The sequence below is a fragment of the Bos mutus genome, chromosome 16, assembly GCF_027580195.1.
Source record: "Bos mutus isolate GX-2022 chromosome 16, NWIPB_WYAK_1.1, whole genome shotgun sequence".
NCBI lineage: Eukaryota > Metazoa > Chordata > Mammalia > Artiodactyla > Bovidae > Bos > Bos mutus.
In genome coordinates, this window is record NC_091632.1 from 61808284 (window position 1) to 61828277 (window position 19994).

The 19994-nt window shown below is 42.6% G+C and overlaps 1 non-coding gene and 1 pseudogene across 1 annotated transcript; both read right to left on the minus strand.

The window, feature by feature from the left end:
• Positions 1–10308: 10308 nt before the first annotated feature.
• LOC138991304 (U6atac minor spliceosomal RNA) lies at positions 10309–10426 on the minus strand (annotated as a pseudogene).
• Positions 10427–12531: 2105 nt separating this feature from the next.
• Positions 12532–12604, minus strand: TRNAG-UCC (transfer RNA glycine (anticodon UCC)). Its single transcript has one exon. It is a non-coding gene; the product is annotated as a tRNA-Gly (tRNA).
• Positions 12605–19994: the final 7390 nt, after the last annotated feature.

The following is a 19994-nucleotide window of genomic DNA, read 5'->3' on the forward strand; positions in this document are numbered from 1 at the left end:
TTACCTATATTTATAAGTGTATTTTTTTGATCATTTAAGAGTAAGTTAGAGATATGATCAAGTCCATCTATCACTAAATTTATCTACTAAAAAGTCAATGGTCAAAAAATAAATCAAAGAGAATATCATGAAATACCTTAAGACAAATGAAAACTGAAAACACAGCACTCCAAATCTATGGAAGACACCAAAAGCAGTTCTAAAAAGGAAGTTTGGTGATACAGGCCTACCTCAATAAAGAAAAACCTCAAATAAACAATCTTGCTGCTGCTGCTGAGTCACTTCAGTCGTGTCCGACTCTGTGCAACCCCATAGACGGCAGCCCACTAGGATGCCCCATCCCTGGGATTCTCCAGGCAAGATTTACCATCTAAAGGAGTTAAAAAAAAATGTTCAAAGTCAATAGAAGGAAAGAAATAATAAAGATCAGAGAGGAAATAAATAGAAATTTTTACAAAACTATAAAAGATCAGTGAAATTGAAAACTGGGTTTTGGCAAAGATAAACAAAATTGATAAATCTTTTGCCATTTTATTGTCATGAAGTGCCTCTCTTATCTCTGACACTATGTCTCGCTTTGAAGTTTATTTTGCCTAATTTTAGTATAGCCATTCAAACTTTCTCATACTTTCGTTTGCCTCATATGTCACTGTCCATTCTTTAACTTTCAATCCATCTATTTTCTTATACTTAAGGTACCTCTCTTGAAGATAACAGACACTTTTAGTCTTGCTTTTTTTATCCACTCCTACAAACTTTGCCTATTTAGTTGGTCTATTTACATTTAGTTTAATTATTGCTGTGTAGGATTGAGGTCTACCATTTGCTCTTTGCTTTCTGTTTCTCCTATTTGTTGTTGTTGTTTTTTTTAATTTTATTTAATTAGAGGCTAATTACTTTACAATATTGTGGTGTTTTTTGCCATACATCGACATGAATCAGCCACAGGTGTACATGTGTTCCCCCATCCTGAACCTCCCTCCCACCTACCTCCCCACTCCATCCCTCAGGGTTGTCCCAGAGCACCAGCTTTGAGTCCCCTGCTTCATGCTTTGAACTCGCACTGGTCATCTGTTTTACATATGGTAATATACATGTTTCAATGCTATTCTCTCAAGTCATCCCAGCCTCATCTTCTCCCACATAGTCCAAGAGTCTGATCTTTACATCTGTGTCTCTTTACATCTGTGTCAACTCTGCTGTCTTGCATATAGGGTCATCATTACCGTCTTTCTAAATTCCATACATATGTGTTAATATACTATATTGGTGTTTCTCTTTCTGACTTACTTCACTCTGTATAATAGGCTCCAGTTTCATCCACCTCATTAGAACTGACTCAAATGCTAAAGCTGAAACTCCAGTACTTTGGCCGCCTCATGCGAAGAGTTGACTCATTGGAAAAGACTCTGATGCTGGGAGGGATTGGGGGCAGGAGGAGAAGGGGATGACAGAGGATGAGATGGCTGGATGGCATCACTGACTCGATGGACGTGAGTCTGAGTGAACTCGGGAGTTGGTGAGGGACAGGGAGGCCTGGCGTGCTGCGATTCATGGGGTCACAAAGAGTCAGACACGACTGAGCGACTGATCTGATCTGATCTGAATAGTCCATTGTGTATATCTCCCATTTGTCTTTTATTTTTCTGTGCTCTACCTTCTTTTGGTTAATTGAATATTTTTTACTATTCCATTCTTCCACTGGCTTTACCTCCTTGCACTTTTTTTTTTTTTTTGCTTTTGTTTTTGTTTAGTAGTTGTTTTAGGAATTCTTAACTAGTTACTTAGAGCTAATATTGTATGAAGTGTTAAAAAAAATCCTTGCCAACCGTATAGTTCCATTCATCCACTCCCCTTCAACCTTTATGCTATTATTTCATACATATTACAAGTCTACACCTTATAACCCTTATATATATTTTAAATTAAGAAAGAAAAAGTAGTTTTAATCCAAGTGCTGAATTCTTTATTTTTACTGCTAGATTTTTCATACTAAGACCTAAGAGAGCTGATATGTAGTTCTAGCCCAAGTCCAAAGGCCCAAGGACCTGGAGAACCAATAGTCTAAGTTCCAGTCCAAAAGCTGGCAGGCTCAAGACCCCAAAAGAGCTAATGTTTCAGTTTCAGTATGGAAAAGGCTGATGTCCCAGTTGAGCAGTCAGGCAGAAGGAATTCCTTCTTAGCCTTTTTGTTCTATTCAGGTCTTTAATTGGACGAGGCTCACCCACATTAGGGTGGGTAATCTGCTACTCAGTCTACCAATTCAAACATTAATCTAATTCAGAGACATCATCACAGATACATTCAGGATAATGTTTGACCAAATTTTTGGGTTCTGCATGGCTTGTCAAGTTGACACAAAAAATTAGTCATCACATCCTGTTTGTCCTACAGTTTCTCTCTTAGCTTCTGACATCCATCAACTTCCTCTCACTTCTCCAAGATTTGGCTCTAAATGGAAGCTGGCACCCTTTGCTAGTTGATCATCTTTTGTGGAAAAGAAAGCTTCCAAAGTATTATTTAAAAATAGTCAACTTATTTAGGAAACTCCAAATTTTAGGATTGTTCCAAGACATTTCTTTAAAAAGCATGGAAATCTCCTTAGCAGCTTTTTTTTTTTTTAACATTTCTCTGGTTTTGCTTCTTTACATTATTTTAGTCTATATGTGTGCTTAATCATGTCCAACTTAAAGAAATTTAAGAGGAAAACATGGGCTTGCTATCTACCAAGTTTTGTTTGATTATTTGCAATTTTATTTATGTTTTGTTTTTAATAAACAAGTGCTAATGGTTGAAATTCAATATATTAGCCATATAAGATATATGACAAGTTATGGGCCAAAAGAAGTCAACTATAGGAAGAGGAAGTTCTGAATAAGACAGTTAATGAGACTCACTGCATGATAAATATAGTACATTAAGCGATCTTTGAATCCCAGAGGAAAATTATATTATAGACTGAATGTTCTTGATGGTGCCTGATTTCCCCTTCCCCCGAGGAAGCATTCTTCAGCTCTTTTTCCTAATGGTTATCTCCAAAGCCCCAGTTAGAGAATGCTGCAGGGTCAGTGGAGAGGCGCAGAGTTTAAGCCTTCAAGTACTGAAATCGAGATAAATATGCCAAGCATCCAAGTGCTGTTAAAACCTCCAGAAAGGCTCTGGAGTGGTCTGTTTATTTCTCAGTATTTTTGAGTCAGTCCCTTGGTTCTCAAGGAAGAGGGAAGGACGTGAGAATTCCAGTGCACTATTATTCATTCTTCTGTCCTGTGGGGAGCAAGGCTCTGATCACTCTTGGAGAGGGAGGCAGACATAGGCTGGCTTACAGATTTCTTTCTTTCTTTTTTTACTGCCAGGTTAGGTGATCTCAGAAGAGGCAACTGGTTGCCAGGAATCACAGATTTTGTAAAAGCCAAAAGTCACACTGGAAATACTCTGATCACCTCTCAATTTACAGGAGAAAGAAACAGGCCCAGATGCAGTCAGTAGGTTGCTCCAGATCTTACAGTGGGAAAGGTGGACAAGAAGCCAAATGATCTGACTCCTGAATCAATGATTTTCCCATGACACTGAGACTTCACATGAATACCGATTTTTTAAATCTGCTTTCTTTAATGGTCTCATCTCTTCAATGGAGTATGGTACTCACCTTGACATTTTTTGAATGAATGAATGACTTTAACTCTCAGAGATAATACTTTCATTCGTATTGATTTCTATGGTTTTGCTTCTTTACATTATTTTAGCCTATGTGTGTGCTTAGTCGTGTCCAACTCCTTGCAACCCTATGGACTATAGCCTGCCAGGCTCCTCTGTCCGTGGTATTGTCCAGGCAAGAATACTGGAGTGGGTTGCCATTTCCTTTTCCAGAGGATCTTCCCAACCCAGGGATCAAATCCACAACTCTTGCATCTCCTGAATTGGCAGGCAAGTTTTTGGCCACTAATGCCACCTGGGAATGGAGAAGGCAATGGCACCCCACTCCAGTACTCTTGCCTGGAAAATCCCATGGACAGAGGAGCCTGGTAGGCTGCAGTCCATGGGGTCACTAAGAGTCAGAAACGACTGAGCGACTTCACTTTGACTTTTCACTTTCATGCACTGGAGAAGGAAATGGCAATCCACTCCAGTGTTCTTGCCTGGAGAATCCCAGGGACGGGGGAGCCTGGTGGGCTGCTGTCTCTGGGGTGGCACAGAGTCGGACATGACTGAAGTGACTTAGCAGCAGCAGCAGCAGCCACCTGGGAAGCCCTTATTATGGCCTATTTTAGGACAATTAGCATTTGCTTTTTTTCTTGACAAAAGAGTTTAAAAATCTGGGGTTGAAGGTAGGAATAGAAGCTGGACACAGGGAGACCCTTCTTTGCTTTCACTGCCCTGAATGACCCATGAGTGGGTGAGTGGGCTGCTTACTCACTTGTCAGTCCTTAAGCTTTTCCAAAACCACTACAATGTGTTAGGTCCTGGGTCAGGTTAGAAGCTGGGGGTACAGAACTGAAGTATATGGTTCAGGTAGCAGGTAAGTTGGATGTCACAGAGCTAGGAAGACACAGCCCAGCAAAATGTGAGTTTCCAGCCAGTGTGTTCAGTGCACAGGTGCTATGGGAGCAGAGGAGAGGTTGATCCAGCTGGACACAGGTCACGTCACACTGACATTCCTTATGTAGGGATATATTGCATCTTGGTTATCTGCTTTCCCTAACTCCCTGTGTAGTACCAGCTCAGGAGAGATGAAGAGAATTATCAAATGAATGAATGCATAAAGTATTTCAGGTTTTGTAAATGTAGAAGGTGCAAAGAATCCACTACTTTGCCTACACACACAGGTAGCAAAGCAGCCACAGATAAATCTGACCCAGACTTTTGTTTTGGCCCATGTCGTGATTTTTAGAAACTTGAACCACACTGTGTTTTAAAATATTGACATCTGACTTCTTTTCAAAAATCAGCAGAATATCTGACAACACTGTGCACTTATTCCAGAATGACTGGCTGGTTGGCGCTGGTAGAACCTATATTTTCCTACTGAGCATAAGCCTTGAGGTGGCCGTGTCCCCATTGGTCATTCTGTGTGGGCCTGTGCACCTCACCCGGACATCTACTCTCGCATTCTGGGTCTGGACATCCACAGGAGTGGAGATCAGTGTGGGGAACAGCAGGTGTACCCGAGGGAACCGGGGAAGGATTTCTGGAGTTCCAGGGACTCTCGGAAGTGCAGCATGTGAAGCTGGGGAGAGAGGGCTGGCCTGACGGGAGGCGATCCTTCCTGATACTCAAGGTGGGCGCTCCACCAAGGGGATGGCTGAAGACAAGGAGACCATGCCTCCAGTTTTCCTCCTGAAAAAGCAGATATTTTCTTTTGAGAAATTAAAAAATACATTTAGTAAGTCTTCTAAAAAGCAATAATCAGCTCACTACACGTTAGCATGAATACCATATTTTTAAAAACGATTATATCTCCCCTCCAAAATTTTAGTGCTAAGTGGCATTATCTTATATTTCTGCAAATATCTTTATGTTTTGCTTAACAGAAGACAGCTGGTGTTCATTTTTATATTCAGTCTACAGTGGTATACTGTTTTCATTGAAGTATATGAAGAAAATAAACACACAGAGATGAAATCAGAAAAGAGGAAAGTATTTTAATAGTCTTTTCATATAACTGTGGCTGTCCTTCTGTAAATGGAATATATGGCATCATGTCCTTTCCCAGGGAAGAATATGTTCATATGTAGGTTCCTTTTGCTGGGAAAGTGTCTCCCCACATCTAATCCTAACCACCACCACATCCTGCATTGCATGAGGCGGTTATCCTCCAGGGCTAGGCTGAAATGGTCTCTTGGGACCCTGAACTTCCCCTTGGTAATGTTCGTCACACTTGCAATTAGTTATTTGTGTCATTAGCTGCTTCGTGCCAGGCTTTCCCACTGTAGGGGAAGCTCCATTACTGACTGCAGCGCTGTGTCTGTTTTGTTGATGACTGTGTGGAGCCCATAGTAGGTGCTCAATAAGCATTTTATGAACGTCTTTAAGATGTCTTCCATGGGACTTCCCTGGTGGTCCCGTGGTTAAGACTTCACCTTCCAATGTAGGGATGAGGGTTCGATACCTGGTCAGGGAGCTAAGGTTCCACATGCCTCATGGCCAATAAACCAGGACATTTTTTAAAAAAAAGCAATATTGTAAAAAATTCAATAAAGACTTTAAAATGGTCCACATCAGTAAATTGACACAACCACTATTGAGAACAGTAAAAAACTAGGACTAAAACTACCACATGGGCCAGCAGTCCCGCTACTGGGCGTATACCCTGAGGGAACCGTAATACAAAAAGACACATGTACCTCAATGGTTATTGCAGCACTATTTACAGTAGTCAGAACATAGACGAAACCTAGATGTCCTTCGACAGATGACTGAATAAAGAAATTCTGGTACATATATACAATGAAATATTAATCGCCCATAAAAGGAATGAATTTGAGTCAGTTCTAGAGGACGGAGGAGCCTGGTAGGCTGCCGTCTACAGGGTGGCACAGAGTCAGACACGATTGAAGTGACTTAGCAGCAGCAGCAGCAGCTAGTGAAGTGGATGAACCAAGAGCCTGTTGTTACAGAGTGAAGTAAGTCAGAAAGAGAAAAGCAAATATCATATATTTACACATATATATGGAATCTAGAAAAACTGTATTGATGAACCTATTTGCAGGGTAAGAATAGAGACACAAACATAGAGAACAGCCTTGTGGAGAGGGTGGGATGAATTGAGAGAGTAGCCTTGAAGCATATACATTATCATATGTAAAATAGATAGCTAGTGGGAAGTTACTGTATAACACAGGAAGCTCAACCCAGTGGTCTGTGACAACCTAGAAGGGTGGGATGGGGTGGGAGGTGGGAGGGAGGTTCAAGAGGGAGAGGACATATGTAGACTTATGACTGATTCATGCTGTTGTATGGCCAAAACAACACTGTAAAGCAATTATCCTCCAATTAAAAAAATATTTAATGGTCCAAATTAAAAAAAAAAAACTCTCTCTGGCCTCTAACGCCTCATCATCTTTAGGGAGCCTATTCAGCGGGCAGCTAAGCAGGAGAAAGGCTTTCAATAAGCTGCTCCTAGCCTGCCCTCTCTCTAGATAACTACCCTGGCACTTCACATTTTCACACTGCTTAGAGAGACAGGCCTCACAGACGGGGAGCTCGTTGGACCGGGCCTAAACAAGCAATGCAGAAAGAACGTCTATGTATAGCTGAGTCATTTTGCTGTGCAGCAGAAACTAACACAACATTGTAAAGCAACCATACTCCAATAAAAATTAATTTAAGAAAAGAAAGAAAGAACTTATAAAGGCATTGACTGCTGTGCAAGAGGTGAGTTGAGGGTGGGAATCTGCTCCCTGGTGCAGACATGTGTCTGAGCAGGAGAGAAAGGCCCCAGGGGTGGACTAAGAACAAAGTGATTTCAGATGTGACCCCAAAATGCCATCCCAAGGTTTTCTATTGAGGTGCTTCTCTCATTTATTTATTTATTGGCCGTGGCCCCACAGGATTTAGTTCCAAGACCAGCGACTGAACCCACGGCCACTGCAGTGGAAGCATAGACTCTTAACCACTGGATGGGCAGGAAAGTCTCAAGCAGCTTTTCTCTTAAGTAACAAGCATTGAGGGTTAGCTAATTTTTATTAGGATCTTGATTTTCCTTAAAGATTCTCTAACATAAAAGTAAAACATTTGCAAACTGGAGTTCTGTGCATTCTCTGTAACAATTTTCTGCCCACACACCCTAGCAGACCACTCTGATAACCCCTGCCATAAAGTTCCCAGGGAGGCGCTGTGCAGTTCACAAAGTACTTTTACATACCTGCTATCAGATAGTCGTGTATACATGAGGCCTCAGTAGTATCATATGATGGATGGTGCGTTAGCATACTCATTCCTGTTTTATGGCTGTTTCAGTGAAGACCCACAAAGGTTAGGAAGCCTGGCCCCCAGTCACTCAATCAGCACAGCCAGCGCTGAGGTCTGAATAGGCAGTTTTCCTGGTCACCTTCCAGTTCCCTCTCGCCTATCTTATGGGGCTGAAGTTTTTCCAAGGGAACCAGATGACTTCCAGCAGGCTGGCGGACCTGAACTTTAGCACTTCAATGTAGGGCCACATCTGATCATTTCTGGTTATGATCCAAAGAAACAAAAACCTCTCCGAGGGTCAACAACATTGTCATGAACCTCCCTGAACCAGTTCCCTGACAGGGACACGGCATTTGGTGCCCCTGGTGATCCAGCTGGACACATCTCCTTGGGCACTTTGCACTTGTAGAGGTGGGGGTGGGGGTGGGGGTGGGGGGTGGGAGCATGTAGGAATCCTGCCACAGGCTGGTTTGGGGGGGCAAGGTCACTGCGAGAAACTAACTGGCTATGGGGGAAGGAGGCAGGAGCCAGGCCCCGTTTACAAAATCAGCCTTCAGGCTGTTGTCTGCAGCAGAGGAGATCTCAGGGGCGACCTCTTCCAGGCACAAAACAAAAGGGTGGAGGGGAGGAAGCAAGTGAGCTTGCTAATCTCAGTTGTTTATTTTTCCTCCCTCATTTCCTCCTGTGTTCCTCCAACCCAAATCCCCCAGCCTCTGGTTTCCCGCCCCTATCTGGTTAATAACCTCCCAGGGCAGCCTCCTCAGCAGCCCTCCTTGGCTCCCCCCTGTAATCTCTTCTCCAGGCTTTGCTGAGGCTGTATTTACCACCACACAGGATTTCCGTAGGTGATAACCGCAGGGCCTGGTGGCTCCGGGGCAGTCCCCCCTCCCCTCACGGGGGTCTATTTACGGCAGGGGAAGAATTCCAATCTCTCCCAAGAATATGATTGTCCTGAGGGGGTCTCACCTACACCAGTGGCTGATCCCGCCTCTTGGTAAGAGTCACTCATGCTCACACCCCTCCCTCCCTGACCTCCAAGTGTGTGGGGGCCCAAATGCAGAGACAGGAGAGAATGTTCAAAGGTGAATTGTCTGAGGCGAGTCGCTCACTCACAAAGATCACAGGCACAGGGTCTTGGGGCGGGACCTCCGAAAGTCTCCACCTCTTCCTCCTGGACTGGCCTTGTCAATCCAGGTCCCGCCGGAAGTGGGTATGCACCAGCCACCCCGCGTTCACTCATTTCAGGGCTGGTCGCTCAACACTCAGAGAAGTATCCACCTCCCAGGGTGGTTTGTTTTTAAACTTGGTATTGATGAGGAATGCACATGGGGTCACCAATTCAATGGTTTCACCATATGGACTTACTGAGGGAAGGAGCACCCAGATCAGAATATTGGCCGCACTCACAAGCCCTTCGCGATACCCCAACCTAGGCACTGCCACCTCCTTTCACTTCCAGCCCCCAGGACCACTGTCCTGACTCCTGACACCACAGATCCATTTTGCCTCCTGAGGTGTACACTGAAGAAGCTGGATTCCAGAGTTGCAGAGATAAGACTTTCGTTTTTCTCAGTCAACAGTATCTGGGAGGCAGGAGGCTTGTGGAGCCTGATCTGAGTGTTCTATTTTATTTTCAACTGTCAAGATCGCTAATTCCTTAACACCACATAACTGTGAGGAATTTTAGGGAAGGAGTTATCTTTAGTAAGAAACCCTGCAATGGGCAGCATGCCAAGTGTGGAGGAAAAGTGGAATGAGACAAGTTAGACGAAGGCGTTGCAAAGAGATAGGGACTGCGTGAAGCCGAGGCCTCCAGGGGCTTCAGGAAACGTGTTAACATTTTCACCAAAGGGAGAGAGAAAAGAATTCTAAACTCTCTCAACCACCTTCAGTCCATACTTGCCTCTTTCCACATTTTTCTCTATTTCTTGTTGTTGTTGTTCAGTCACTAAGTCATTTCTGACTCTTTGCAATCCCATTGACTGTAGCCCACCAGGCTCCCCTGTCTGTGGGATTTCCCGGGCAAGATAACCAGAGTGGGTTGCCAATTCCTGGGGACCTTCCCAACCCAGGGATCGAACCCATGTCTCTGGCATTGGCAAGTGGATTCTTTACCACTGACTCACCAGGGAAGCCCTCTGTATTTCTAGAGACACTATTTTAAGCAAAGCCATACCCCCTACCTCTTTACTTTAAACATGTGAAAACAGAAAGATAATATAAGCCACATATGTAATTGTGTGTGTGTGTGTGTGATAAAATACACATGACATAAAATTTACCATTAGTGATATTTAGTACATTCACAATATTGTGCAGCCATCACCACTACCTGGATCTAGAACCTTTATATCATCCTAAAAGGACACCTCACACTCATTAAGCTATCACTCTCCTTTCTCAAAACCATGTTCAGATGTTACCAAATAGGTGGCAATGTCTTAACTATATGTGTGTTGTCCAGGCCCTCCCCTACTCTTGTCAAAAAGAATGCTAATCTTCTTTCTTCATACAAGATCCACATAATATCATTTTAAATTTTCTGGTAGTCATGCCAAAAAGGTAAAAAAAAAAAGTGAAAATAATTTTACTAATTTATTAATAGCCAATCCATTTTTATGGCTGAGTATTTCATTGTATATATCTTCTTAATTCGTTCATCTGTTGATGGACATTTAGGTTGCTTCTGTTTACAGAAACATGGATGAACCTAGAGATGATCATGCTAAGTCAGAAAGAGAAAGACTAATATCATCTGATATCACTTATATGTGGAATCTAAAATATGACACAGAAGAATGTATCTATGAAACACAAACAGACTCACAGACATAGAGAACAGACTTGTGGTTGCCAAAGGGAGAGGGTAGGGAAGGATGGCTTGTGAGTTTGGAATTAGCAGATGCAAACTATTATATACAGGTGGATAAACAATAGGTCCTACTGTATAGAATAGGAAACACCACTCAATATCCTGTAATATTCATAATAAACCATTTAGCATATGAAAAAGATTATATATGTATACATATACATGTATAACTGAATCACTTTGCTATACAGCAGAAATTAACGCATACAGCTATACTTCAATAAAATAAATTTTAAAAAATAATTAATTTAATCCAATATTTCCAAACTGTTGTCATTTCAATGCATCATCATTATAAAAATGATTGCTGATCTATCTTGCACTCTTTTATTTGCACTAGGTATTTGAAATTGGGTGTGTATCTCTCATATATTGTACATCTCTGGGGGGACCAGCCATATTTCAGGAACCCCACATGGCTAATGGCTACCATGTTGGACAATGTGGCTCTACACAATTTGTAGAATGCTACCAAAATCCCAAATCATCTTTCTTAAAGGTGATTGTTAAATACTCAAACTTTTTTAAGGCTACAATTATGTTTTGAATATCAATTTACTTTCTCCCATTATGAAAAATAATACACCTGGAAACTAAGGAAATAAAAATTACCACTAAGCGCCAACACAAGAAAAACTATAATTGCTCTTTGGCACTCTGTACGTCATGATTTCTTTGTAGTTTTTTTCTCATTGTTTTGTGCACCACACAGCAGCATTACCACCACTTTGAGGCAGAAGCTCAAGGCCAACATAACCACTTACCAGAGGCAATTGTGCCACTCTCTCCAGGGTCATGAGGAGGTTGGTGAACTAGCTTGTGTCTAAGAGTCTCTCCAACCCAGACATGCCAGGGTAGTAGGATGCCATTCATCCCTGCCATTTAACAGACACACACGGACACACACACACACACACACACACGTCCCAGGCCTTTCCTTCTACCCCATAGAACAGCCTGCAAAGGAGCAAGAACATCATCAGTCAGCCTTGCTAACTTGCTGGGAAAACACAAGGATCTCAACAGAAGCACTTTTATTTAGCATTCATACTCAGAAAGAAGAAAACCTAGCAGAAACCAGACTCGGTATGCAAGAATGTAAAAATTTTTTTTTTTTTTTTTTTTGAGATTCCCAGAAGCTTCATGCCACAATGCCCCAAGCTGGGAAAAAACGTGCCATTTCATATGTTTATAACAACATCTGATTTAATATTATACAATTTTGCTTAGTCAAAACCAGAACAAATACCTTCAGATTTATTACATCCTTCTATTCAGTAACTTAAGTTATCATAGTTAATAATCCAACCATTTCAGAGCCCAAGAAAAAAAGCTTTCTAATTCTTTGGGATGAAAGATTCTGGAGATGCAGGTTTTTTTCATGGAGGATTTTAGGTTTTCAAGCTCTCAATGAAGCTTGAAATTCATCTTTTCCAGTTCACATGAAAAGAGTTTCCTCTGAAGCTTGGCTGGAAGGTAGAAAGAGAGGAAAACCAGTTGACAGACAGAATCTCTGTGGGCTTTTAGAGAATGTGGCAATTTCTCACCAGCATCTCTAACTCTTACCTTGTCTGGAAAAATAAAATAAACACAAAGAAACAAACACACAAAAAAACCCATACCAATGGCCCCATGTTCTTTACATTGGTAATGCTGTATTTTGGACTTCCTTCTTACTTCTTGATTCATTAAAAGGCACCAATTGATTTTTGCTTCGATTTGTTTTGTTCACACAGCTTGTAGGATCTTAGTTCCCTGACCAGGGATCAAACCTAGGCCAACTGTAGTGGAAATGCAGAGTCTTAACCACTGGACCACCAGGGAAGTCCCATCAATTGATTTTAAAAAAGAAGCAAATGCCACTCTCTCAAAACATCCTACCCTCGCCTTCACCCACGGTGTCTGAAAGTCCATTCTCTATGTCTGCTTCTCCATTCCTTCTCTGCAAATAGGTTCATCAGTACTATTTTTCTAGATTCCATGTATGTATTAATATATGTATTAATACACAATATTTGGGCTTTCCTGATGGCTCAGACAGTAAAGAATCTCCCTGCAATGCAGGAGACCTGGGTTCGATTCCTGGGACAGGATAATCCTTGGGAAAAGGGAATGGCTACCTGCTCCAGTACTCCTGCCTGGAGAATTCAATGGACAGAGGAGCCTGGCAGGCTATAGTCCATGGGGTCGCTAGGAGCTGGACATGACTGAGCGACTATCACTTTCACTGATACTTTATTCTGACTGTAAGGCCCACACAACAATTACCTTCCAAGTAAAAATAAATTTAAAATAAACAAAATAAAAAGAAGCAAATATGCTTACAAAGCACTCTTTCTCATTATTTCCTCATGCATACATTATCACACAGGCATTTGTTACACAATTTGTGCACAATTGCTCAGCCCCAAGCATTGCCCCTTCCTGCCCAATTGAACTGAATTGAGCTGAATGATGCAGGAGTTGACTCAGTTGCCTGAAGGTCCATCCAAGTTTTGCCTTCAGAGCTCTGCTGTCATTCAGGACACAGGTGGTCTCCCACTGCCTCCAGATGTGGGCGCTAGGGTCCTCAGAGAGCTGGGAGAAGCGTGTTTGGATCAGAATGAACCGATCACCCAATGTGGACATATCCGTGTTTTACCACAATGTATGCTAGTGAGTTCCATTTCTCAAAGAAAGCTAACATTTCTTTACACACCATTAGAGAGAATGACAACATTAGAGTGGGGAGAGAGAGGACTCAGTAATGAGGTAAGAGTTTAGAACAGTTTGAGGCCTTCCTAAAAAGGAGGATTCCTAGGTCCCACTGCAGACCCACCACATGGGAATATCAGAGTATCAGATACAGGAATAGCCACTTTGAACAAAATCATTAGGTGATTCACAAACCCACTACAATCTCCACACAACAGTCTTAAATTTCCCTTCATTAAGTCACAAGTGAATGTTTCAAATGTAGGATTAAACCAGATTCCACTTGAAGATACTTTGAATTCTTGCCAACAGATTTTTTAAATTTTTATTGGAGTATAGTTGATTTACAATGTTGTGTTAGTTTCAGGGATATAGTGAAGTGAATCAGTTATACACATACACTGCCAACAGATTTTTAGCAGCAAGTTGCCAAAGTCAAAAGCCTTGAGTTCTGTTCTAACCCACCACCTATAACATGTTACTTAACTTTTTCAAACCTCCTTGACATGAGTTATGCAACTAAGGGCAAGTGTGATTATAATACTGAAATAGCTTACGGAAGGCTTTCCCATCCATCCACCTCACTGGATCATCAGGAGGATCAAGTGGCATGCAGTGGATGAACTTGTTCTGCAGACTTCATGGCACCTGGCAAAGGCGGAGCACAATTAGTGTGTGGACACAGTTTTAGATCAAACATCTGATTTTTTTGAGGTCACATAAATCAGTCAGTCCTAAAGGAAATCAACCCTGAATATTCATTGAAAGGACTGATGCTGAAGCTGAAGTTCCAGTACTTTGGCCACCTGATGTGAAGAGCTGACTCATTGGAAAAGACCCTGATGCTGGAAAACATTGAGGGCAGGGGAAGAAGGGGGTGACAGATATTGAGATGGTTGGATGGCATCATCCACTCAATGGACATGAGTTTGAGCAAACTCCAGGAGATAGTGAGGGACAGGGAAGCCTGGCATGCTGTAGCCTATGGGGTTGAAAAGAGTTGTACATGAATGAGAGACTGAACCACAGATATCTGTTTTATTACTGAACAAAAAACAAAGCTAGCCTGGAGAATGTGCTTGAGGGATATAATATAGAAGTAATTAGACAACAATTTCTAATATAGACTCTCAGTAGAAAATTTATTCACCAAGCCTCAGGAAGCACTGGACAGCTACAGGCCTCTCCCATCTAGGGCAAGGTTTTTCTGCCAAGTTTACCACTTGGACCAAGGAGACTTCCCAGCAGTTTGAAGGTGGGCTGAGCCCAGGAAGAAAGAGGAAGGAGGAGGAGCAGAGTTCAGTTGCTACTCCCGAGTTTACCAGTCATTTTTCTCCTAAGAAGAAGGATGAGAGGAAATGGGAGGGGCCAAGACTAATTAATGCCTCTTCATTGGATGCATAAGAAATAAATATGAATACTCAAGCAGCCTGAGAGAAATTACTTTATCTGTCCCCAGATTCCTACCTGCCAATGCAGGAGATCCTGGTTTGATCCCTGGGTCAGGAAGATCCCCTGGAGGAGGAAACGGCAACCTACTCCAGGGTTCTTGCCTGGGAAATCCCATGGACAGAGGAGCCTGGTGGGCTACAATCCATGGGGTCACAAAAGAGTCAAACATAACTTAGGGACTAAACCACAACAGTGGTCAACCAGAAGGGGCACGGCACCTTCAGAGAGGGAATCAGCTCCCTACCACCACCACCAAACCAGCCACTGCTCCACTAGAGACCTTCCCCTGCAGGAAGTGTGGAGTTTTCCCCCGTAAGTTTCTGAGAAGGGTCAGTTAAGTACATTGTGTTTCTCAAGGCCTTTCTATATTCAAGATGAAAAATGTAGCTCTTCTTCAGTTTTCCATCTCAAATTATTTCAAGCTACATTGACCAACATAGCACATCAGAAGTTATGCATTAAAACCAACATATCTTAATTTATATCATAAAAGCATCCCAAATATAAGATGTTCTACACTTGAACTTACCCTTCTCAGTATCAAGTTACTAGTGAGTCCCAAGACCAAAATTTAATCCTCTTACAAGATCCAAAGAAGTTAAAGCCTGAAATTAAATTATCCCACTCTCAGTCAAGTTCAAAGACATTACATGTCAAATTCTTATTCTCTTTAGCTTCAGTAAGAAGAGTTCTTGATGTCCTGGGGTGTGGGGAGGAGAAGGTTGTGGCTCTGACAGCAGCTGTAGCCTGTGCTGGCTTTCCAGGAAGGGGCCTTAGAGTTTGGATTAATTCAACTCTAAGCCTCTCTTGTACCTCATTTTTTTTAATATTGTTTTTTATTTGGTGTAGAATACACATAAAACTTATGCTGTTAACAATTTCCAAGTATACAATTCAGTAGTATTATGTATTTTCACATTGTTGTGTAACCATCACCACCATTCCTCTCCAGAACTCTTTTCCTCTTGCAAACCTGAAGGCCCACACTCATTAAACAATAACCACCATCCTCTCTCCTCCAGCCCCTGACAATCACAACTCTTCTATCTCTATACATTTGATTATACTAGATACCTCGTATGAGTAGAATCATACAGCATTTGTCATTTTGTGACTGGCCTTTTTCACATAGCATAATGTCCTTAAGGTTCATCTGTGTTGTAGCACATGTCAGAATTATTTTCCTCTCTGAGGCTGAATCACCTTCCATTGTATGGATACAATTTGTTTATCCATTCATCTGTCGGTGGACATTTCATTTGTTTTCCACTCTTGGCTGCTACGAACTTGGGTGTACGTGCCTCAGTTTCTGTTGTTGGATTGGCACATATACACTATTGATACTATACTATACTAATAAACAATTGATGGGAACCTATTGTATAGCACAGGGAACTCTACTCAGTGCTCTGGGGTGTCCTAAATGGGAGGGAAATCCAAAGGGAGGGAATATATGCATATGTACGACTGATTCATTTTACTGTGCAGAAGAAGCTAGCACAACATTGTAAAGCAGCTGTGTGTGTGTGTGCTAAGTCGCTTTAGTCATGTCCGACTCTGCAACCCCATGGACTATAGCCTGCCACACTCCTCTGCCCATAGGATTCTCCAGGCAGGAATACTGGAGTGTGTTGCCATCTCCTCCAGCGGATCTTCCCAACCCAGGGATTGAACCCAAGCCTCTTAGGTCTCCTGCGTGGCAGGTGGGTTCTTTACCACTAGCGCCACCTGGTAAACAATTACACTGCAATAAAAAGTATTTTTTAAAAAGTGCCCCATGTGTGTTTTGACAAAGGCCATAGCAAATTGAGAAGGAAAGATTCTTCTCAAAGGACTCCTTTAAAGGAAGAAGGGTAAATGGTTTTATTTGAGGTGCTCATCAATCATTGCCAGGTGACTGTAATCCACAAAGAGGTTAATGATGGCACCATGTTTACTGTATCTGGGGGAGATGAACTCATCCCTATAAACAGTCTGCTCTCTCGGGGGTAGCATGTGAGACATTACCGCCTTAAACACATTTTCATGGTTCAGTATAAAAACATGATGAGAAAGGGCTTCTTAGAACAAGTATTTATTTTCTGCCTGAGAAGCTTGAAATGTGGATACTACTAATAAAGACCCACACTTCTAAACGTAGCGTAACAAAGAGTAAAAGTATTGGAGTCTTCCGACAGCTCATGTCCAGAACATTATCTGCAAATATACTCATTGCCAACTGAGATGATGCAAAACGTCAGACACGCATCTGTGGGAAGGCACCTCCTCCCACAGGAAGCAAGATGTTGGGGCAAGTGAGATTAATACAATTAAAACTTTAAAACACAGTCTGAAACAGGGAAATATGGTTGAGCAACACATGGCTGAGACTTGAGATCTGTATCTCCTTTCCTTTCAAAAGCCCTGCGAGCATAATGAGAGTACAGCTTTAAGAACTAAGATTCACCCCACCAGGCATTAATGGTGTCCAGAAACTATGTGAACAATCTGATTTGACATCCCCAAGACGTTAATATCTGTCCAACGCCAAACCCGAGGGGGAAACATGTTAATTTTCTCAACCTTCTGATAGCACGTATACAAGATCTCTGAGTCCCACAAAAGGCTCCAAATATATTCTCTAGGACTTCAACTGCCTTAAAATATAGGCTTGCATTTATCTTGGCCACATTAACGAGATCTGTTTGACCAATACATTTATATTTATGATGACTGAGGGCAGATTATGGTTGTTAAAATTTGTCCTTGGGACATGAAAACACTCCTCTGTCATTAATACATTCTGTAATATAAACTATGATGTCAGGTCAACGTAAAGGGTAAAAACGTTCCGAAAGTATGCACACATCATTTTTTAAAGCAATTGAGCCTAATGGAATAACAAAGGTCATCATAACAAACCATTACAGCCTTGGTCTTGGCAACTCTGGCCACAGAAGAATCTCCAAGAAACGATCATCATTCCTCCAATGTTATGGCATCCAGACGACAGGAATGGCTCGCAAATGAGTCATACGGGCTCAGATCCTCGGTAGCTATGTGAGCTCGGGACGATCAATTATTCATGTGTTTACAAAGAGCTTTCCCGGTTGATGTTAACCAGAGCTGCTTGCAAAGAAGAGCTCTCCAGCTGTCCTTGGTCGTCCTGGGCCTCCGACTAACAAGCCACTTTAATTGTTGGCAAGTCATCTGGAAGATGGTCCTCCCCTAGACCAAGTACATGCCATCACTTTGAGACTTTATTAGGTGTAAAAATATTAATCAGAAATAATTATGACAACAATACCTTATTTACAATACTCCCAGAAAAGCCCATAGAGGTTTGAACTTGACTTAGATCCCACCAAGCTCCATATGGACTAGAACCTTGACCATTGAAGACACAGGCAGAGAGAAGAGGGGCTTCCAAGGATGAAGAAGAATCAGGGGCTGTGGGCCTCATGAGGGAGGCAGAGGGAAGAACCATTTAAAATGCTGTAGGAGGGGGCTTTCCTGGTGATCCACTGGTTAAGACTCCACACTTCCACTGCAGGGAGTGTGGGTTCGAGCCTTGGTCAGAGAACTAAGATCCCGTGTGTTGCAAAGGGTGGCCAAATAAATAATTTTTAAAAATTAAACACAAAAAATTTTCAAAGCTAGTATAGTATTAAAAGTAAATACAATAAACTAAAATGCTCTCTAAAGGTAAAGGAGCATGACAGAGGATCACCAAGGGTGAAGAGATGAGATCTGCCAATAATCAAATATGAATGAACTTGACCCATCGAATAAAACCAGCCTTGCTGCTGCTGCTAAGTCGCTTCAGTCGTGTCTGACTCTGTGCGACCCCATAGACGGCAGCCCACTAGGCTCCTCTGTCCCCGGGATTCTCCAGGCAAGAACACTGGAGTGGGTTGCCATTTCCTTCTCCAATGCATAAAAGTGAGAAGTGAAAGTGAAGTCGCTCAGTCATGTCCGACTCTTAGGGACCCCATGGACTGGAGCCTACCAGGCTCCTCCGTCCACGGGATTTTCCAGGCAAGAGTACTAGAGTGGCGTGCCATTGCCTTCTCTGAAAACCAGCCTTGGAAGAAGTCAAATGGGAAGTCACTTCTCAGGTCCCTTTCTTCCTTAATACAGCTGACTGTCTGTCCGGGAAGACTAATAACGTGATTAAGGCAACTCCTCTTTCTGAGCTAGACCGTGGAGCGTGGGACCAGGTGGTCCCCTCGGTCCCCTGTCAGCTGTGTTTTGAGGGAGAGCAGGATCAGAGTCAAGGCTGTGGCCTGAGCCTTCTCCTCTGAAGACAATCCAGTCCATGCAGAAAAGGAATGCCTCAGGTACATTTTTATTATCCCAGTTCTAAGAACATCATGGTACTGAGCCAGATCCTTCCCCTTTCTTGAAACTGGGTAACTTGAGACACTATCATCACTCACTCATCCATTTCTAAGAAAGCGGTAGAAGCAAGTAATGTCTGTTCTTGCTGGTATGAGATCATAGTATAGAGTGAATGTGTATGTACAGTCGGGAGCACTAGCACCCCTGGGGTAATTCTGCTTAATGTGGTGGGAGGCAACTTTGGTTGAGCATAGTTGCCAAAGAAAAGTGAAGCTGGCGGACAAGGGATGGGGCCTCCCTGGCCCATGAAGCATGCTGGAGCCCTTGTGTTACATACTACTGTAAGACCAGGACTGGAGAGCCTGGGTTTCCGCCTCTCACTCTGATCCACTCCATCTAACCACGAAAACAGGTTTGGAAAATGAGTCCAAAGAAAGGAACTGCTTCTTCCTAAGGGCTTTGGCAGGAGAGCTGGTCTAAGACACCCTCTCCACTCCTCCCTTTAACGTTTTAGTCCAGTCCCATCCTTCTGGTCCAGTGAGAGAGGCCTCTTCCACGTGGCAGGGGCCCTTTATCGTCTTCCCTCTTCTAATGAACAACCTCTGGCTCAGCACAGACCTCATTTCTGGCTGGTCCTCCCTCTAGAGATCAGTGCAAAGCTTCCCAAAAGGTGACCAGAAATAGACCTCTGAGGAGGGCAGTGTTAAACCCAAACAGAATTCTTCACTGCAGTTCTCTCTGGCGCCCT